This window comes from Cylas formicarius, unplaced genomic scaffold (genome assembly GCF_029955315.1).
Source record: "Cylas formicarius isolate icCylForm1 unplaced genomic scaffold, icCylForm1.1 PGA_scaffold_9__14_contigs__length_23061073, whole genome shotgun sequence".
In the NCBI taxonomy this organism is placed as follows: Eukaryota; Metazoa; Arthropoda; class Insecta; order Coleoptera; family Brentidae; genus Cylas; species Cylas formicarius.
The window spans coordinates 21,992,161-22,015,826 of record NW_026844365.1 but is presented as its reverse complement, the minus strand read 5'-3'; the positions used below and the strand labels follow the sequence as shown (position 1 = coordinate 22,015,826).

Sequence of the window (23,666 nt, the reverse complement as noted above, 5' to 3'; positions counted from 1 at the left end):
TTCCCGCCCATTATGTAGTTTGAGTTCCAACCCAAACGATTTGCATTGGCATTTTCTGACCCTGGAGCCCCTATCTGCCCCTCCCGACGACCCTTTAGCTAATCTGAAAGTAGTGTTTAAGTACACTATAGCCTTCCCCCACTCCTCTCCCTTTTGTGGGCGTGTCCTCCTTACCCACGACTCTCTAGCTCCTCCCCCTTTACCCATAATCCCTTGAAACTGGCCCCCATTGCATAAGCAACCAGAAATGTGGGGTTTAATCAATCCCCCTCATCTAGTTTGCGATGGCGGCGAAGCCAATCAGAGCCCAGATATTTTCCCACCCGTCAATGAGACTTGATCATATTGTTCGCGTGACCATCTGCACCCTCTAGCGGTTCGAATATAAACTAGTGTTCCCTCTTGGAATAAGATTTTCTTTAATAAGGTAACCCCACCTAGTGAATATTGACCAAAGCATTTATTTTAAAAACATATAGTTCTGCGAATGTGTACCCTCGCGGGTACAAACTGTACTTTTATTGCGCACAAAGGACAGGGGAAATAAAGACGAAAAGTGTTCGATTTCTTTTTTCGGAACTGGAAGCTGTGTGGCTCCACCATTAATATCTGCAAAACAAAAACCTGGTTAAAATTTTCATTAATAAAGTAGGATATTAGAAACCATATACCTTTTTAATTTACTAAGTCATCTACCGTGCGTTAACTTCATACATATTTCCGCATGCTTCTGTTTTAAGGTATCGTGAAATATTTGACTATTTATCTGGGAAAAGTTCATATGTCGAAAATATTATGTGTATGTGGCCGTGGTAGGCTTTCTTTGCTATTATAATTTTATTTTTATTATTTAATATTTATAAAATTAATTTATCTATCTTATTGATGATTTTGATTTTCTTTGCTATTTTATTATTTGTTTTTATTATTTAATAATTTCAAAATTAATTTATCTATCTTATTGATGATTTTAAGATATCGCAGTCAACTTTACTATTTCATCAATTTCTTTTATTTATTGCTGATCTTTGAGGATAGTGTACATACTTTTTATCGTAACTTATCTGTATCTACCCTTTAATTTCCTATCAAGCCATAAAGCAAACTCGAAAGGCATCTTAACTAAAAAGCCATATACTTTAAAGCTGCTGCTACTACTACATGAAAGTGTGTTTCTATGCAATCTCAACAATAATGAAATCTGGACGCTTATACTAAATACTGTAATACTCTTCTCTGCTAACGCTCTAGGAGACGCTATTTGAACCCTGTTCAAAGAAAAACTTCTACAGCCCAAATAACCTCTCTGAACCACACTTAAGCGCATCACTCTTTCACTGTCTTGCAGCCTTCAGATTAATATTCCGTACTAACTACGTATGCCATACACGAAACGTTCTCTTTCTAATTTTTTTCTATGCGCTACATTAACGAACAGGATCTAAACTTTTCTGTCTGTGTATTTTGTTAGCCACCTTAAAAAAAAATAAAAAAAGGTATGCGAACCTAGAGGATATTTTCCATATTTTTCACAAATGGTGACAACAATTAATGCAAGTATTATTTTTAATAATAATCCATCTTTCGCTATGACACGAAAACATCGATTTTTTAATGCTAACTTTTCTCATAGAGCTTCCCTTTAGTCTATATCTGTTCTTTAACTAAATCCCCGCCTTTTTGAAAAACCAACCTCTAAAAATAGTTAATTTTCTCTAATATAAATTTGTACGTTTTCCGCAATATGTGTGAATATTTTTGCTAGAGCATTTAGTTACTTAGTACATGTCCTAATCAATATTTTAAAAATATAATTCTAATGATACGTGTTTACGATTTGAAGATAACGAAACATTCCCATGTTTTATAAATGAGAGCTCACTGCCAAACTACCAAACATCACAGTACAAACTACCGTACTACGCCCCCCTGGACAAAATCAGGTTAGTCAGCGTCATTAATTCTACCTGCGTTAACGAATAGCGTATTGTTAATTAAGGTTTAATACGCAGAAAATTTAAGTAACAAATAATTGCAATGAAACTCACTAACATCATAAATTATTAAAAAAAAAAAAATTAGAACAGTTGGAATTTACTGGAGTAACCAATTGGGCACTAAAAATGGAAAATTTCGATACTCTACTAGGTGCCTACAATAAATTTTATTTTTAATGCAGAGACACAACGATTTTCTAGTTCTGAATTTGATCAGGGGTATATGACCATAGTTTACGCCGACTCTAAAAGGCATGCAGTCTATTGTTTTTGAACGCCCCATTTTGTGTATTATGTTCAAAACAGAGACTCTCTGGGCTTACGAGTACAGCTACCAGCTACTAGTTTCAATAATATTAACACAAAAAAAGTAGGTGGCATTTTTATAATACGTGCAAAGTTTATGTGAAACTGACTGGAAGACAGAGTAATGCACCAATATGTTACTAAACATATTTCCATAGAATTCCGTAAGAGCTTACCTCCAAGTTTTCTCATTTAGTCAGTCAAAGCATCAAATGGGAAATTCCACTCCAACATATGTAGTGGTGGAAATATATCAATTGCCTACGTTACCGATGGTACCCGACTGAAGCTTCTGCGTCTTCTTTACCCCACATGCCTACTTAAAAAGATACTGGTCTAAGTCTCAATATTCCTGTTAAAAAAAAGAGAGGCTCTATATTGCCATAAATATGTTTTTCAAAATTTTACCTGAATGGTTCGTGATTCCTTATATATGCAGTGTTGGCAGCAATGTGGCGACGACTACGCTGAAACTTTCCATATCTCGTGTCCCCATGACTGGTCTGTTTCATATATGAAAGCTCACCTCGCACGGGTTTGAACCTCCTTTAAAAAAAACAGGCAAGACTTATACTTATCATATCAAAGTAATGAGGAACTTATATTTTATGCCAAAACTTATTTCATCACCTCCAAAGGGGAGTAGGGGTTTCTAAAGTATGGTAGGTACATCTTTCATTTTTTAATTAAAAAAGTGACCCAATTACGCGACGTAACTCGATCCGGATCGTTAACGCGTCTCAAGATGGTGGGTTTAGAGATGCTGAGGCCATTAAATTGATTCACTAATACCAGTACATACTGAAACCAATTATTTCCAAAATAAAAAATTGTTAACTGTTAACACAAAAAAAAACTATTTTCTCACCAATTATATTTCTGGGGTCGTTTTCAGAATTTGTCCAACGTAGAGTCCCAAGAGGGTAGGTCCGCAATTTCGAAAAATGTTCATGTCTCCCCACTATGCATTTGTACACGACGCAGGGCCGGATTAACAGCAATTATATTCTTGTCAGTCAACATACAGCCGCCGATTGAATTCTCGGATTCTGCTTTACTAGTTGCCATGGTCTGTCAAATATGTTACTTAAAAAATTGGATATTTTTTTACAAATAATATACCTTTCCTAAAATAATTCCGCCTTTATCAAGTTGCACAAGGGCACGTCAGTCCGCTTTGAAAAGCGCGGCGTATGTATCTTCCAAAATGATCCAAATCGTTAACCTTTAGAGGTTCGACGAAAACAATGTTCATTCAACCAGGCCTTCCGCGATGGCAGTTTCGAAAATTTTTGATTCCTATTATGCAAATCTAAACGGAGCAGGCTCGGATTGTCAGCAAATACACAACTCGCCGATTCAATTCTGAGATGTTGCTTCACGAGTTACCATGATCTGTCAAATATTTTAATTAAAAAAAAAATCTATTATTTGGCAACAATATACCTTTTTAAAAATAATTTCGTCTTTTTCAAGTTCAACAGGACACGTGTGTTCAGATATTTTCAAAATTTGTCCAACGCGGACTTCCCCTCACCCAGTTTCGAAAACTTTCTGGTCTCCCCGCCATGCATTTGTACACGAAGCTGGGCTGGACTATCAGCAAACAGCACCCCCGGTCACTTTTCTTCTCGGATTCTGCCTGACGAGTTACATCGATCTATGGAATATTTAGCGTAAAAAAAAAAATTATCTATTACTTTTACCAAAAATGAAATACCTTTTTTCTTTAAAATTTGTTCCTCCTTTTCGAGTTCGGAATTTTTCGTAGTCTATATCGTCTGCCAATTGTCCAAAATCGTTGGACTTTCAGTAATTTTCAAAATTCGCCCCAACGCAGCCTTCCACGCACGCACGCAGTTTCGAAATCTTTCAGGTCTTCCCGCTATGCAATTGTACACGAAGCAGGGTCGGATTGTCAGCAAACAGCACCCCCGGTCACTTTTCTTCTCGGATTCTGCTTGACGAGTTACATCGATCTGTGGAATATTTAGCGTAAAAAAAAATTATCTATTACTTTTACCAAAAATGAAGTACCTTTTTTCTTTAAAATAGTTCGTCCTTTTCGAGTTTGAAAGGTTTCGTAGCCTATAGCCCTGCCGAAATATCTTTGCATTTGTACACGAAGCAGGGTCGGATTGTCAGCAAACAGCACAAGCGCCACTTTTCTTCTCGGTTTCTGCTTGACGAATTACATCGATCGGTCAAATATTTAATATAAAAAATATCTATTTTACCAAAAATACGTACTCTTCTAAGATAAATTAGCTCTTTTCGAGTTTAACAGGACACGTATCGTCAACTGTAGGATGTTTTATTATTATATTTTCCAGTGTCTGTAAATTAATAAACAACAGAAGCTTCCGAATACAAAAATTTCAACATGAGTTTTTTTTTTTCTTGAAACTTAAAAAGTTCTAACCCCTAAAACCATATTTTTAATACACTGGCGGACGTATGACAATCCCCAAAAATTACCATATTTAAATTGTTACTATTGATATATTTCTATTCCGAACTTAACTCAATACATGCAAAAAAAAACTAGCGAATGTTATTTATTATCTCCGATGGGTGGATGATTGAGAAACGTTTAAATAAATCTACCTTTCTGTCTCTCTTTTTCTATATAGGTAACTCATTCTCTCTATCTGTTACTTTCCACAATCCGAATTTACACTTTGTCCCCAAAAATCTTGTAAAATTTTATCTGCTTAACTTCTTCGCGTTGTTCATAAGGCTGAATTTTTTGGGAGATATATCGTGCGTTATTTCTATTAAAATTCTGTTTCCTTTTTACCTACTTCAAAAACGTAAGCGAGCATTTTTGGTTGTTTTATTAAACAAAAAATGGATACTAAAAAAGATCCGTATCTCCGACCTCAGCCTCCTTTGATCACTCCCCAATTTTTTTTTAATTAAGTATAGAAACCTTGTCGAACATATACATAATACTAGGTCAAAATGTTACGCGGTTACTCATTAAAGTAGCAATTCCGAAAGCTTCTTACCTATCTTTTTCCAGTCTTTTTTGTTTTATTTATCCGTATATGAAACACACAATGAACACAAAACTTAAACTCGTTGGCGATATTGCATTAAGCAACAAACGTGGATAACAGAAACGAACCCTTAACACAAACGCTTCTTTAAACTTCGACTGACACGTGAAACAACCCGCATTCCTACGAAAGACAGGTAAACCAAGCAGGTCAAATTTTAAGCTACCCTCCAGTGTCGTCGTAGGTTGGGGCATAGTAAATAGCGAATACAACAAAGCGGTAATTTATAATAATTTAATTTGCATTTTATTTAACTTAAGTTGTTATGTAGAAAATGAGACATTTCTACAATTAATCAATATACTACGAGTACTTTTCCGCTTAATTACAATTTTGAGAAACAAAAGGAAACGTTAGATTCCATTCAAACTTTTTCGGTTTTCATAATATCTCGCGTTTATTTAGAAGCTAATGGCCTGTGGCCTTAACCAGACGTTTCCAAAAGCTGGTTTGATATTATGTATATAAATCTTAACAAACACGAAAAATAGAGTTATATTGCCACCGAAAATCTGAATTTATGTTTAAAAATGTAACTTCCCGTATTTAAACTATTGCCTGCATTGGCGCCTATATTTTATAGTTTTTTTTGTATCCTATTTTTTGTTTTGCTTGCAAATGTGTGTAAATTTTCGGATACTGAATTTTTTTTTTCTCAAATTATTACAAATTACTCAAAACTTTTGGTTTAATCTTATTAATTTTATATTCAAATCCACACTGGTGGTCTCGCAAAATTTTCGCGATGATCCTAGGCCGCGGGATCGGAGTTCTGTCTAGCAATTCGGAAAAAAATGGACATTCCCGAATTCCGACGCATTTATCACGATATTTCATCCCTGAAGGCTATAGAAAATGAGACAATGAACAAAGGAATGACCACTGATATCAACGCTGAAGTTAATGTTGTACGTTTTTTAAAAATATTGGAATCCGTTTAGTTAGTTGTGGCGATATACTTATGTTTTGTGGATCCGCCCAGATAACTCGATTTATTTGAAAATTGCCAATAGTGTCGTCATATTGATTATAAATGTCAGGTTGCGATAAACTGTTAAAAAGGCAATTTGACATTTAGTAAAAACATGCAAGACTGCATTTAAAATGGTGAGCTTGACCGGAAGTGGAAAATAATATTCTCGACACCCGATATATTCGAAAAGGAAACCAAACATTTAAATAAGCTAAACCGAGCGAGACAACGAAATTGATATAAATTAAACAGTACTGCAACTATTCACTTACTTATTGTATATCCGACGGAAATATCGAAGATCACAGAAAAACACAACAATTTGAACATTTCAACGAACAACCTGTTGGGCCGATGATATTTCATAAACTGATTGAACCTGATGAAACTGATGGAACCATCCGTCGAGAAAGCTAATTTAAGGTAATTTGAATTTATTTCGGTGCACTCTTTTACTGAGAATTATAGATTTAGGTTTTACAGCACTTACCGTTGAATTAGCAAATATATTCAAATGGAAGTTGGTCGTTATAACGTTTCTATAATTAAATGGTGTTACAATTTCCCGTTTTATTTGCCGATTAGCAAGCAGTTACCTACCTACCTACGTAATGTTATTTAAAAAAATTTTTAGCACTGCGTAATAGTTTTCAAATGGATTTTAATAAAACTAAACTCAATAGAAAAAATTACAATATAAAATTGTATTTTATGCTACAAGTTTTAAATATATATTTTTCCCAACGAGCGCAACGAGTTCATAAACGTGTGTTACATAGTATACTTCTGCTATCGTACATAACATACACAGATCCATCAGAACTTCAATGTCAAAATACCAGCTGCATTTTAAATATCTAGCGACCATATTCGTGACTAAAATACTAAAAACGTTCGAATAAGCTCGCGATAGCGTCAATGAAGCCGATGTGCATAATTAGTTCTTTTTTTTGGAGTTGTGAAAAATGGAGCCAACAGGTATATTTGTAAAGATTAAGAGACAATTTTGTATTGTTGGTGTACTTAAATATATATTTAACTTATAATTATTTAGTGTTATTAAGTAAATTGGGTACAGTGGAAACTGTGAACAGTGAAACTTTAAACCAAATTCCAAGATTTCATTGCAGTAAAAGTTATATCGAGGTATTTATAAATCCAAATCAATCCGTTCGGGAAGCGTTGATAACCTGAAAGAGCCTTTTTTTACTTCCCACATTCAATTTAGGAAATATAGCGCCAGATTTGTGAAAATCTTGTTAGATAACAAACACGTAATCCAAAATTAGTCACATTTCAACACAACCACACAAAATCACCCGTTGACTAAAGGCATTGTTCGCTGCGATTGATGTTTAACTCATCGCATCGTTCAGCGGGTATTACTGAATAATCACGAACCAATCAATCATCAAAATCTAACAACAAACCAAATTTAACAACATGTGTTGAGGCATTATGAAGTTATTGACACTTTTTTCCGAAAATGTTCGGATACTCCGCACCAAATTCTATTAAGAGGACGGTAATAATAAAAATAATATTTTTTCTATCCAAATCTTTACCTTACTTTTCGAGATAGGGTACTTTGCCTTACTTAATTGGCCACGGGGTACCTATATGCTGTTTACCTGTAAGGTAAGCAATTAAATCCTCAATTATTTATTGTGCATTCAATGCTATGCGATCCTTGGCATTTCCCTGCATTGAAAGTATTTTAAATTCCAAGGGTATTGGGGTATGTCTTATCACACTCAGCGTTATATTCGATGCCCCATATCGATTTATTATTATTATTCCGCACTAAGTAATCCCTAAACGTAGTTCCCTTCCCACCACATATGCTTCATTTATTTGGTTATATTTATGTATTTAAGTTTTAGGTAGGCGGTGTCTTGTCAAATCTTGTTTCACATGATATCTAGTGATGCGTAAAACTGAAACTTAGCAAACTCCAAGAGAATAAAAATTAATAATTTACGCAAAAAAATGTTTTTCTCCATTTTACTTCAAAGGTTCTACGTTTAGTGTTTAAAAAAGAGTAAAATATAATATTATTAATTATAGTTTCAATATTATTATAGATTTTTTTAACAAATGGGAGACCGAACTTTAAGGATTTTTTAAGGGAATATTTGGTGAAAAATTTCTTTCAAAAATTTTGTATGTAGGATCCGTAATGATATTAAAAAAGATGTGTTAAAGTCAATTTGATCTTTTTCTAGCCATTTTCATGCTTCATAAAATCTCTAAAATCAAATATCAGTGGCGTTTAGTATGTAAAATTCTAATTTCTAACTAATTTAGATAAAGATTAAAAGTATAACATTTTTTTTAAAGAACTTCAACTTGGTTGTTCCAATACACCTATTTTAGCCTGTATACTATTTATATTATTTACAGCAAATAATACTGAGTTAGTTTTACCCGTATTTGACATTAACATTTTTGTCCTGGCGTTTTATTTCGATAATGATATCGTTCTTTTTATTTGATTATTATTACAGCTAATTTGATATTTGAGGTTCGTTAATTGAAGGAGAGGCGATCAGTAACTTTTTTTATTTTTACATCATTCAACACACATTACACAAATAACCAAACTGAGGAACTACTATGTAACTAAAAAATAATCTCTCGATAATTCTGCTTTACAGTTTTTTCTTTTTGTGTGTTTATTTTACGTAACAAAATACTATTACAAATGGATGAAGTAACATTTAATGAGATCCAAGGGAAAAAACTGAAAGTGCTGCACATTTTTGTCACAAATTTATATTATTCTGTTCGTATTTTATTATCTTGAGTTGAATAGAAATGTAAGTTCTAAATAACGTAATCTTATTTGTTCTCTTTAATCAAAAGAAAAAAATAAACAACCGGTTCCTTGGTCTTGCAGATATAAAATAAAAGTAAAAATATTAATATTATAAAATACATTCACAATACTTTTTTAAACTTTTATATAGTACATTTTCTGTATTTCGTGGTTTACTATATAAGTTTCGACTTATACAAAGCTGACAATAAAATAGCAGTATAGTATCCAGGACATTCAAAAAACAGTACACAGGTTTCGAAATGTTAAACAACTATTTATTTGGCACATTCACTCAAACTACTTAACAATTGTTCATAAAAAATGTTTCGAAAACATCAGTACATCGTATTAAAGCTAAAGCTAAGCTAAACTAAACACTTGCTAAGCAATCGCTGGAGTGTTTTCCTTACGATTCTCGCCATTTGATATCCTCGTTGCGAAAAATTCGAAATAGTCCAATTCCCGATTGAAGAACGCCCTATTCAACTGTTCCATCCTCCTTTCCAATTTCATGCTCCCGCTACTACGAAGAGTAGTACTAGATTTTGGTTGTGACGTGGTTGAAAGAACTAGATTCTCCTTTTCGTACAAGAACCTACCAGGAGCGGTATACAAATCGTGGTCTGTAAATAAATGGATTTCCTTGTGAAATATTTACGAAATTTGAAAAAAAATGTGGCTCACCATTTCTATGCACTCCTATGGGTTTAGACTTGGTAGAAAAACAACATACCATAGGGATCTCGCCGTCGAAACCACATTCTAGTTTTCGCAGGAATTTTACCGCATCTTGCCTTAAGGGCTTTTGCAGTGTCTTAATCAAATTCATATATGATTCACAACTCTTCAAGTTGATGCACGTGTCCGATGGCCTGCATGGCGCAAACGCACTTTTGGTATCTGCAAAAGCGGCAAAGGTAACTAAATGCATTTATGAGAACTTTATGTTTCAAGATTCATTTTTCTGCAACAATTATTTTTTTAATCAAAACAGTAAGATTTTTTCAGGCACGTATTAATTAAACCCAGATGGCAGTTACCAGATACTTACTGTTATCATTGGCAATACATTAATAATAAATATAATAAAATAATTGAAATAAATAATCTTGACACCAAATTAGAAATAAATTTAGTCAGCTTTTTAAGTTATAATTTTACAAAAAAAGTTACCCAACTGACAAAATATGAAATATTCACTCCATGTTTTTAAATTGGAAAAGAAAGAAAATTAGGCTTTTCAAATATGTAAAAACCGAACAATTGAACTATATAAACGAAACCAAACCATAAGAAATTATTTTGCGTAAATAAAATTTCGACATATTTTAAACCTTTTCAAAACTTACCGATAATGCTTCTTGCTAAGACACATTTCAAAGTGAACCACATCACCCAGCAACCAAATTTAATCAGCATTTTTATGCTTCGTCTTGTTCAACTTTGCAAACCGTCGTCACTGACCTGATAATCATTAATAAGAATTTTGGTGTGCAACCCCTTAATATAATAGTTGAATCACGCTGTCATTAACGTGCCTATTCATAACTACGGGGAATTTTCGGTAATTACTCTTTACCTAACCTAATAAATTTAGGAATATTTTTATGATATTTCAGAATCGAGAGGAACAAATCCTAAGATTTATTATTATTATTATTAAGTGATTCCCCCAAGACAAAATGCTCAATTCAATTCATTTTCAAACCCTGAAGTACCTTATGTGCCTTATGTGACATCCGTTAGCCCACGTATTACAATAAGTTAAATCAAACTCTTGTATTTACGTAATAAAAGGAATTCCAGGTATTCTGAGTTTTGGATTTTTCATTTTGTATAAGTAAAGTGTTGTATTTTATGCAGTAAGTTTGATAAACGTTATGTTTTTGTGTGTTGGTAATGACCAAATTCTTATTTCCTTGAAATGATTTACATCAACTATTGAAGAAAACTTTTTTATTTACAGCGATGCGCGCCGACCGGCCTGGCGTTTTACCTACCTACCTACCTGACCTACCCTTTTACACGGGCGCGACGTTGTCACGTCTTTAATTTAAGCATACAATTGTGACGATAGGCTCTAACATTCCGCCCGCCTTGATAGGTATCAATTATACCTTCAAATAAACAATAGTTCAAGAAAAACTTAAATAAACTTGTTCTGTGGATAATGACAATTGTCACTCGTCACCTACACATGTATCACCACACGATTCAGTTAAATCATTTTGTTCCATCGGTAACACACATAACTTAGTTACAGCACGCTGGGTCTCCGATCCATTGGCAAGTCTGATCGTAGCAACTCGTTCTAGCTTGCACTGCAGAGGAGATGCATTGTCTTCCTTGACAATGATTAGGCTATCAACCTTCAGAAGACTGTTGAAGTTAGTTTTCCACTTTAGACGTCCTTGCAACTTGAAAACGTACTCTTTCTGCCATTGTTGCCAAAAATGTAGTAGAGCTTGCTGCATTTGCTTATATTTTGATAATTTTGATGACGGCATTGTTACTAAGTCTTCCCCATCTAGTAGTGCCGACATTGTTCTTCCGATGATTGAAGTGAGCGGGGGTTAAAGGAGTGGAATCGTCAGGATCCATGGAAAGAGGGGTCAATGGTCTAGAGTTCAAAATACCCTCGATCTGAACCAAGATTGTGAGGAAATCTTCAAAAGTTAACACCAAATTACCAACTACCTGTTTAATGAAGTATTTTGCGCTTTTTACACCCGCCTCCCACAGGCCACCAAAATTAGGCGCTCTTGGAGGTATAAAATGCCATGATATACCCTCGTTACCTAGTGAATTAGAAATACATTGGAATGACAAATTTAAAAAACTATACAAATCGCATAACTGAGAGTTGGCTCCTACGAACGTAGTGCCATTGTCTGAGAAAATGTGCTTAGGCTTGCGTCTTTTAGCAAAAAATCGTCTTAAAACTGCCAAAAATGTATCAGTTGTTAGATCTGTTAATAAATCAAGATGTATGGCTTTGGTTGCCATGCAAATAAATAGACAAATGTAAGACTTTATCATTTTTGACCCTCGTAATTTGCGGTCCTTTATCATTATAGGGCCTACGTAATACACTCCGATATTTGTAAACACGGAAAGGAGTTATACGTACCTTTGGTAAATTTCCAATAATATATTCTTGGCTAACTGGTTTAGCTGGAAAACAAGTGATGCAGTTACGAGTGATTTTTATAGCAATAGAACGACCAGAAGTTGGCCAAAATCTCTCTCTTATTGAAACTAGTAATTGTTGAGGACCGCAATGACATAATCTTTCATGTTCATTCAATAAAATTAATTTTGTTAATTTATGATCAGATGCTAAAATAATTGAATGTTTTTTATCAAACGTAAATAATTAATTTTTAATTCTACCACCAACCCTAATAATGTGGTCGGTGTCCATGAAAGGATTTAATGATAAAACCGTATCAGATCTTTTTATATATTTTTTGGCTAGTAACTTGTGATATTCATCAGAAAATGATGGTAATTGACAAATTCGGACTAACGTTGTCAATGAATATTCGAGTTCACTAACTGATAATGGACCAATTTGACGATTTTGCCTGTTGATCCTGCAGTTGTGAATAAACCTACAACAATATGCAAAAACTCGACGTAGTTTAATCAAATTTGAAAACTTGTAATATAAATCAAAACTGTATATTTCAACAGCGTGTGCTAAAGTAACTTGTTTTTCGGGAATATCGCTGGAACAGGGGAAATTGTTATCTAAATTCCATTCGGAACTGTCAATTAGTAAGAAATTTGGGTCTGTTCACCACAGAGTGAAATTGAGTAGATCTTGAACTCTAGCGCTTCTGGATAAAACGTCGGCTGGATTTTCGCTTGAACGAATATGACGCCAATCGCTTGGATCTGAGAGGGATGGGATATTACCGACTCGGTTAGCATCGAAAGTTCTTGCTGGTGCCTTGATCCAACTCAAAACTATTTAATCGGTCCAATAGAATCGATTATTTATATTTAATTTAAGAGAAGTTTCAACCTTTTTTACAAGTTTTGATAATAATGCTGCGCCGCATAATTCTAAGCGTGGTAGTGATACTTGCTTGATATAGATACCACTAGAGTTTCGCGATCGAATATACACACATGCAACATAAGCACGCTCTGATGCATCACAGAACCCATGGATTTCAATCAAACAGGATTAACGCATATTACGTGTCTAGGAATTTTGAGAGAATTGATCGATTGTAAATTTGATATAAATTCCAACCAAATTGTTGAAATTGGTTGTGGAATGGTTTCGTATCATGCCATAATTCTTGTAGAATTATTTTTGAGACAATAATAAATGGACCTAGAAGACCCAAAGGATCAAGAATTTGAGATATCTTCGATAAGATTGCTCGCTTGGTAACATTAGAATGAAAATAGGCATGGTCAGTTGAGTAATGTATGGTGTCTAGATTAGAGTTCCACATTATGCCCAGAGTTTTACTGTTTTCATTTTCTCCTAAGTTCAAAATAGCGTTAGTGAGATGGTCATGAACATAAAACTTATCAAACAACTCTGGTTTATTTGTTTACCATTTTCTTACATTGAAACCTGCGAATGCTAGGATATTTGATACATCTCGCTGAAAATCTAGAAGCTCGTCAATTGAATCACTCCCCGTGAGAAGATCATCAACAGAGAAATCCTCTTCAATGATCTCCGCAGCTTTCGGAAAAGTTCATTTATATTCTTTAGCCAGTTGAAAAAGACACCGAACAGCTAAATAGGGAGCAGATTTGACTCCATAAGTAACGGTGGTTAATTGAAAACATTGTAAAATATCCGGGGGATTTTCTGTCCAAAAAGTACTCTGAAGAGGTTGATAATCGTTACTAATCAACAACTGGCGATACATTTTACAAATTCAGGGCATGCATATCTATGCTGCCTGAAGCGAATGGGAATAGAAAATAACTCGGATTGTAAAGTGGGACCTTGATATTGAACATCATTTAACCACAAATTGCTGTCTGATTTCGCGCTAGCATCAAATTCAACTCTGAACTTGGTTGTTAGACTTGTTTCCTTAATCACTGCGTGATGAGGCAAATAAAACTCTCTCGTTATATTCGAAGGAGCTTGCTCACTGACAAGTTTCATATGACCTAACTCTTGGTACTCACGCAGAAAATTCATATATACTTGTTTAAAATTAGCATTTTCGCTATAATGAGTTAAACCGCTCAATAGCCATTTGACGTGAATCACCTAGCTGCGTAAAATTATCTTTCAATGGTATACGAACTATAAATCTGCCTTCTAGGTTATGACTGAAATTAATGATAACATATTCCTCGCAAAATTAATCCGATTGGGATAATGAGTTACTTAAATGATTGCATTCCTCAAGTTTCCAAAACTTGGTTAATTGATTATTGAGCTTGTCGTCACAATCCACTGACAAACATAACAAGGAATTACTCGTTTGATAGCTTATTTCGTCACAATGTAAATTTCCGAAAATTGTCCAACCCAATAGTTTTTTGAAGGATAGGTTTACCTAGTCCCAGTTGTACTTGACCCACACTTAATAAATCCCAAAAAATACTAGCACCTAATAACATGTCAATATTGCCTCGCTTGCTGAAACTTGGATCTGCTAGTTTAATATTGGCAGGTATTTTTAGCCAACTAGATTTAAATGAAGATAATGGAAGGGAATTTTTAATTTTGGGTAGAATTAAACATGAAATAGTAGCCTTGAAATTAGAATAGTTTGAACTAATGTCGACCGTTGTTTGGTGATTGATGCCACCAAGTGCACTACCAACTTCTTTTATAAAATAATTAACCCTAGTTTTCTTCAAACCGAGCTTCTGCTTGAGATTTTCTGTCATAAAATTACTCTGTGAACCGTTGTCTAATAAAACTCTTGCTTAAAGAAATTGACCGTTGCAATCCTTACTTTAATAAGTGCTGTTGACAGCAAAACTTGATAAGGGATTGGTTCACTTGAGATGTGTGAAACTTGAATTGTTAGTTGCGAAATTTGACTTACATCTTTACTAAATTCAGGTAAGACCTGACTTGATACATGCGAAACTTGACTGACTTCTAACTTGCATAACTTGATTATTTTGAGAATTAGTTGATTGAACTTAATCATGAATTGATTGATTGGAAGTCCGCGCAATGTTACGTGATGAATAATCTACATGCACAAGTGAATTATGTTTTCTTTTACAATAGCGACATGTAGAATGAGTACATGCGTCTGGTAAGTGGCCTGGTCTGAAGCAATTAACACAAAGACGTATTTGTTTTACTTCTCGAAATCTTTCTTCAGGAAATAATTTTAGTAAATTCTCACACGCGTAAACAGAATGAGCACCCTTGCAAAAATAGCATTTTTGCAAGGGTGGTACTAACAAAACTTGATGAATAACTTCTTTGACATTGATTATTTGGCATTCTTTTTTCTTGTTTGCTAACTTTAACATTGTACTCTAGTTTTTCTATCAGATCACATTGTTGTTTGAAAAATTTGTTTAATTGGTTCATAGTTGGCATATCTTCCGTAGATTTTTGTGATTCCCATAATCGTCGGGTACTTGAATCTAGCTTTGATGCAATTATATATATTAGAAGGGTATCCCAGCTAGCAACTTTTTCATTTAATGATTCCAAAGATCTTAAGTTTTTTGTCAAAGTGTCATAAACATTTCTTAAATCACAGTGCGACTCTTTTTGTATTAATGGAATGTCAAAAGTGGCCTTAACATGGTTAAAAACTATTAATCTTTCATTCTCAAACCTTTCGATCACTAATTTTCACGCAACTGCATAATTTGCCTCAGTAATCTCGATCGATCGAATCACTTCGCTTCAACTTTCAACTTTTTTTTGCGAAAGCTAACGTTTTAAAATAATCGTTCTCAAAATTATTTCTTTCCAACTGTTTAATTTCCGCAATATAATCGGCACCTAGTTCAATTTCTAATTGCGTTTGTGTTTCATTAAATTCGTCTATTAAAGACTCATATTTATTCAACCTACATATTACTTCAAACGCAATGTCATCGTTTAATTCTGTGATTGTATTTAAAAATGTTTTAAATCTTGTTAAGTTAGATTTTATCAGGCCTCTTAACCTTTTTATCTTGTTAATCTCGGACATTCAGTACAATAATTCAGAAAACTAGATAAATAATAAATTTGCACTCGCTAATACTCGATTGAAATTTAAGTAAAACTGAATATGAACTTGTATTTGCAATTGGTAATTTTCTATTATAGAAAACGCATGATTTCTTGTCGCAAAATAATTTATGTAAATAAACTTGACACTCACAGACAGGCTGCACATCCAAAATATTCCAAACACTAGACAAAATATTAAACGTGAATAATTGGAACGGACTTACATTCACGAAAGGATTGCTCGAAAAAATGGTAAATTCTTTTCGTATGTGGAAACTCGAACCCGCCTGGCAACACGTCTCGTCTGATTTCGCCGACGCGCCGCCCTCTCGCTAATACTTGTACTTTTTCTTCAATAACTTCTTGCAACTTGATGAAAGTTATATCCGGACGAAGGACCAATGTTTATGTGTGTTGGTAATGACCGTATTCTTATTTTCTTGAAATGACTTACACTATTGAAGAAAACTTTTTTATTTACAGCGATGCGTGCCGATCGGCTTCGCGGTTTCATACGTACTACCCTCTAAAACGATATTTTAGTTACGAGTTTGATTTGGTACTAGCGTGAGCCTGGCGTTGTAGTCTGAAAGAAGAATATTTGCCTGACATCTAAAGGCAGGTAACCAGAAAAAGTGGGATAGATGCCATTTCGTAATTTTCGACTAATATTGTTACTGTCTCTCAGATCGATAATTTTGGGTTAAAAAAAGTATAATATTCTAAATTGGCCAAAGTTAGGTGACATTCGTGATCAGTCGGGTATTTTTTAATTAATTCCCTATAGGGTTATTTGTTTAAATTTTATTTTTTCGAATAACTTTAAATTTTTGTCTTTATCCTGCCACAAACATTAAACTGCAAAAGAGATATCGTTTTTAACTAAACTTTGTTTATTTACTATTCAAATGTATTTTTTACGAGAGAGCAGCTAGCTCGACAATAGCTTGAGGACCTATACAAAGAGACTGATTTCGTGTATATGATTTAGGGATCAATTTGTCTGCTAATATAAGTTGGGGATACCATACAAATAAGATCTCAATTTTCTTATATGAAACTTATAGGATGGTAAGTGTGAGACACTTAATCATCCGTGTTAGAATTCACATGCTTTGCCTAATAAGCAGGTAATTCAAAAGATAAATATTTTATCACTCCTTCGCTTTAATTTTATATATGCTGAATTCGTAGTTAAAACATTGTAAAATGTTGCCTATTTTATTCACCTAAAATAAGAAGCAAAACAAATAAAAATATATAACCTATACGTACACATATAAAAAACACTTTCCATCAATGCATCACATCAATTAATGTAAGATAATTAATTATGTATTAATAAATCATTAAAAATGCAGCACTAAATCCCCCATGCGTTCTGAAATTCTGTGTTAAAAATCACTTTTTAATTTAAATATGGTTGATTGCTATTTGTATTACCAACTTTTTTCCTATTGGTTATAGGAAAGAATACAGTCTTTTTGATTTTATATCAAGCCATTTACAATTTGTCACAGGCTGTGTTAACTAATTTGCGTCTTAGATATTGGTTAATTTAAAGTTTATGAGAATTTAAATTTCTATTAAAACGTTTTGTAATTTGTCACAGATTGAAGGCACAAGTATATCAACATTTTATAGGATCATAACCATAAGGTAAACATAAGAATAAGACAAGGAGGCAACTTAAGTTCTTTTTTTAACCTGATTATGGACAAAATGATAGAAAAATTAAAAATAGGAAACACAAATACCGCTATTCTATATTGCGCGGACGATGCGGTACTGATATCTAATAGCGAAGACAACCTACAAAAAATGTTACACATATTTAATAAAGCCACAAAAGAATACAATATGGCAATATCAACAGAGAAAACTGAATGTCTAACAGTGTCTAAGCAACCAATAAGATAAGGTGGAGATAGAAGGGACAATCATAAAGCAAGTAATGTCATCAAAGATACTGAGCAGTAGATGTAACAAGCCACCGAGATATTTACCAAGAGACGATATACCAAGTAAGGAAAGCAGAAGGTGCATTAGGGGGTGTAGTGTGAAGAAATAATCATCTAGGACGAGAAACGAAAACAAGAATCTATAAAATATGTGTGAGACCAATACTATGCCATAGAAACCAGAGCCGATACAAAGAAAACAAAACAAGCGTTAAGAACAACTGAAATGAAAGATCACAAGAGATGGAAAACCCGAGGGGAAAAGATTAAGGAGAAGACGGCAAAAAAGATAGCAAGATAGCTGGTCATCAGAATCACAAATAATATTAAATATTACCCAGTAAACATAAGTCATTGGACTTAACGTAGGGATAAGAAGAAGAAGAAGAACCACCCAAACATAATACAAAAAGAAATACAACATAAATTTATTGCGCCCAGTAGTCCACATTGTGGAGGTATAGGCGAAATTGGGCTGGGCTAGGGAATACAAGCTTATATTTCGGAGCCAAGATGAATAAGTTCGTATTTGGCAAAATAGAGTTGGTGTGTGTCCCATTTTTCATAAAGTTTCGTGCTCAGCACGTAACCATTTTGTCCTTTATTTTATTTTTGTAGAACGACTTTTTCTATTTCTTTAATTATTCAGTTTTACTTTATTTTGTGTTGGAGACTTGTTCGTTTTTTAAAGTATATTTGCTTAAATATGTATAAAAAAGATTATAATATCCGATGTAGATGTCTTTTGCAATAATTTTTTTGAGCAAACAACACCAATTTTAAATCGGATTAATTTCCTAGTAATTCTGATAAATATTCATTTTTATTTAACTTAATTTTTATTATTTTTATATTTACGCACATTTCCTCTTTTTTCGGGTAAAAATAATAATGTTGATCAAAAAGGAATCTAAATGCGCCTACATAGCAAAGAAAAGCTATTCAGAATGATAAAATTCGTCATAATTAATAATCTTAAATATCTTTTCAAAATTGTAGAAGGTGGTGAATGAGATTTCGTATGCAGAATGTTGAAATTCTGTAAAAGAGTCAGGATTTTTTTCTGCAACATATAGACAACTTAAAACATGGTAATCGATATTTAAATTAAAACTTGTAACACAGAATTTCTGAATGAACGTTTCATGCATACATCATAGAGCTGTACTTTTACTTGCTCTACTTCTCTATAAAAACAAAACGGAACTTTGTGGGCTTGTTTTTCTTCTTATTATTTATTAATATATAATCAGCTTAGATTATTTGATTTGATTTATTGATAGAATGTGTTTTTTCATCTGTGAACGCACAATTTGTTTTACAAATTATTACTTGTGTATAGAAAGTGCATTACAATATTTTAGCTATGAATTCAGGATATTTAAAATGAAAACAAAGAAGAGATAGAGACTTTCATTTATTTACTTACATACTTATTAGGCAAAGGGTCTGGCCTCTAACACGAATTATTAACCAACTAACGAAGAACTGATTTTTGCCCCTGTCTCAGACCTGCCATAATTTAAGTTTCTCATTAGAAAATGAAGATCTTATACCGTTATAAGGTGTTGTTATCCAGAAATCATTAATAATGATTAAGAAAGTACAAAATACAAAATACGTATATACAATAACAACTCTTTTGTAGTAAACCCTAATCCCCAAGTTGCTTTATTTAAATTTTAGCGAAATAGCCCTTTTGCGATTGTATTAAAATTATTATCTGTTTCCCGAAAAACGGTGTTTTGCTTATTTCAACCCCTAATCCCCAAGTTGCTTTATTCTAATTTTGAAGAAATATCTCTATTATGATTATAAGTTAATGGTATCAACACAATCGCTGCACATAGAACGGAACGCATCTAAAAAAAAAATTTTCTGTTTTTTCAAAATCAGTTTTTTGCTTATTTCAACCCCTAATCCCCATGTTGCTTTATTCAAATTTTGATAAAATATCCCTTTTGCGATTATACGTTGGTACTTTTAGATGGCAAATTAATTGCTCATTTACATGCCAATATAACATATGAATTTTTATATCTGGCCCATTGGGCCTTATCTTATGAACGCCGTATACGCGGTAAGTTAGTTCTGATAATATATTATGGTAAAGCAACTTAATAGGGAACCGCAACCAAAAATTTCTAAATTAGGAAAATGTTCAAAATAAGTATGGTACATGTTACATAAAGAAGTTCCAGAATGTTTCGCTGAAACTAAAAATGTAATGATATACAGGGCGTTAAGCACTTAAAACACTTAAAAAACGAAAGTTGATATACGTTTTTAGTATATCTGGCAACACCGCCATGGCCAAAAATATATTAGGTTACATAAGTAACCAACATGTCAGGTTTTTAGCGTAAGACATTCTCCATAAATGTCTAATAGGACACTCACCGTCAATAACCCTGTATATACTGTATATAATAATAAATAGTAATAAAACATTAACATCAAAGAAAAAATGTTTCTCAAAATTTCACTTTTATAAATTTTTCTTTTCTGTAGCTATGGTTAACATCACAAAATTTTGTAGGTCCTAGCGGAGGCTTCATCAATCCGTTGAACTTGAAACAACAACAAAAAGTTTCATCTTTATCGAGACTCATCAGCGTTGAGCAGTCATTCTTTTATATTCCTATGAAGAAGAACGGCAACAACGGACTTTTGGTGGTTTTTTTTTTCCCGGGTTAATTAACTTTTTTGGATATGTAAGCAGTACTAAATTGTTTTCGACAATCATAATTTGCTTTTTCAGTTAGCATAAATTAATTTTTGGCTGGGTCAAAATTATTATCAGAATCGGGGATTATATCGTAGTAGTTGTAGAATTCGTCCCTATACATTTCATCCATTCGAGCAGAGGAAGGGGATAGTTGAAAATATTTAATATCATTTTGTGAAACATTGGATCGAAAATTTGGGGAGCCTTCCATTCCTCAAACTACAAGAAAGACCATAAAAAGCAAGCAATACAATTAAAAAAAACAACAATTAAAGGAATAGATAATATTTTAGTTTTCACCTGGTCGAAATTATTTTTCTCTGGGAATTTTAGAATCATATTTTTTATAACCGTACCTATGGCAAAATTCGAACCAATAATTTGCATATGTAGTGCAGTGCTTAAATACGGGTCCTCTAAAAAGTGTGGTATGATCGGACTACCTTTATATGCTATTGAACCCTATATGATTTAGCGCACTGATCAAGTTTGTTTAATTTAAATAAACATATTTCTCAACATCTGGACATTTAGAACGCAACAGAACACAACAATGTCAATTATCACAAAGTTATTGAAGATAGACGTTCGTAGAACACCAAAAATAAATGAGGTGTTTAAATACCTGCAGAATTACACATCCTTATACAGCTACTTCGTTTAGCAATCTTCATTAGAAGCCTGAATTTCATGCATATTTCAAAAGTTTTTAGATTGTATTCTAGGGATTCACTTTGTATGTAAACAATTTGATCTTTGGTATTTAAATGCTCAATTGCGATCATATCATCCTTTTCCATACAGATCTCGTATGAAATTATACCTATATATGCCTCATTATATACAATCTAGTGTGTGGAAAGCGTCACTTTATGACATAAGGATCCGAGTCACTTCGGACATTTCCGGGTTTGGGAACAATCGGATGTTTTCGGACATTTTAAGGCACGGATTAAATTTTGAAGTTTGTCATGTCACTGAATGTATTCATATTGTTTTGCAAAAATGTTGCCAAAAACTAACGGTTAGAGAAAAAGTACAGGATGCAAACATTCGCTCCGTTGCGCTCCGCTCATGCCAAATAAACTCGTGGCTCAAATTTATCGCACTTATATTATAAAAGATAATTACATATATATGCTTTAAGCGCTTGTGTTCCCGTTTGGAAAGTAGGTGTATGCAGGATTGGTTCTCTTCATAGATTAACGGTGGGATGTTGTAGATAATTTCCAGGGAAGTTAGTAGATTTTGTAGCCATACTAGATCAGCTACCGCCACTGCTGAAGCAACGTACTTCTCCTCTGTAGACGATAATGCTACTGATGATTGCCTTTTGTGTTTTTGTTGTCCATGTGTCCACAAACTTTTATGTGAGATTCTGACGTTGATTTCCTATCCAATTTACTTCCATGATCAGCATCAATATAACGTACTAAATTTTCTTCGCCTCTTTTGTAAGACTGAGTGAAGTTTAATGTTCACTTGATGTAACGTAGACATCCCTTTAAATTTCTCCATTTAAATTCAGATTGTTCATGTTGGTATCTGTTGAAACAATTAACAGCATAGCATGGGTCGTATGGCTCCATACGGTCCATACATTGAACAACCAATAAGCTCTTGATATGGCTTCTCATTAGGTAATATTTGTGTAACAAATTGCTTTACCAGTCTTTCAAATTAATTTTGCTGACTCACTCTTCATTATTTCCATATTAATTGAAATTAACTCGGTTCCCCTATACTTTTCAAATGGATTTTTTTTTCAATGCATCTGTTACATAACTGATGTTGTTATTATTATTAGCTGCATTAAAAATATCAAGAGTAATAAATACATCAAAAGTTTAGTTTCCGAATTTACAGAATTTATCCAGCTTAAATCTTCTAAACTCTAGCGTCTAAACTAAGCGTTTTATTCAGTTTACAAATAGAGCCTTTTCCTCATGTTCTCTATGCAGAAAAGAATTTTAACATCTATGTGATAAGAAAATAGATTCTTTTCGACAACTACTAATAGGTTATTAGTCTGGTAGCATAAGCATAGGTTTACTATTTACAAAACTTCTGGATTCCTTCTGCGTCGGTTGATGTTGAGTCGAACTTGTTAACGTTTCGTCATTCATCCTGCTGGCATTGCACCTGGCATTTTTCAATATTGTAAGATTCATTCTCTCAGGAACACCATTTTGTTGTAGAGGATTGAAAAAATTATTTGAAATATACTTACGGCCATTGTCGCATCGGAATCTCCTAAGATTTAAGTTGGTATATGCAGTTACCGTGGCTTCATTTATCTTAACAAATGTTGAGACTTCCGATTATGATTCCAAAACATACAATGCTGTAAAATGAGTATATGAATGTGAGAACACGCCTTGAGTCGTGAGAGATTGAATCTACAAGACCAATTAGATCACTGTGATACAATTGCAAAGGACGTGTTGCCAACTAACTTAAGGTACACCCAAAGTGTTGTGAAAAATTACTTGCTATGCAAGGAAAGTATTTTATCATAACTAACTAACTAAAATATGAACCAAATTTTTTTTTATTAACAAAATACTAAAAAAATATGTTTGTTGCTCTACTTTTGTCCGATAGTGTATGTTTTGTATGTGTTGGTAATGAC

General features: G+C 33.4%; 1 long non-coding RNA gene across 1 annotated transcript; it reads right to left on the bottom strand.

Annotated features, from left to right (window-relative positions):
* Positions 1–210: 210 nt before the first annotated feature.
* LOC132707558 (uncharacterized) lies at positions 211–3,750 on the bottom strand. Its single transcript, XR_009619746.1, has 4 exons — positions 3,426–3,750; positions 2,712–3,374; positions 2,480–2,655; positions 211–609 (listed from the first exon to the last, which is right to left on the bottom strand). It is a non-coding gene; the product is annotated as an uncharacterized LOC132707558 (long non-coding RNA).
* Between the last annotated feature and the right edge of the window lie 19,916 nt (positions 3,751–23,666).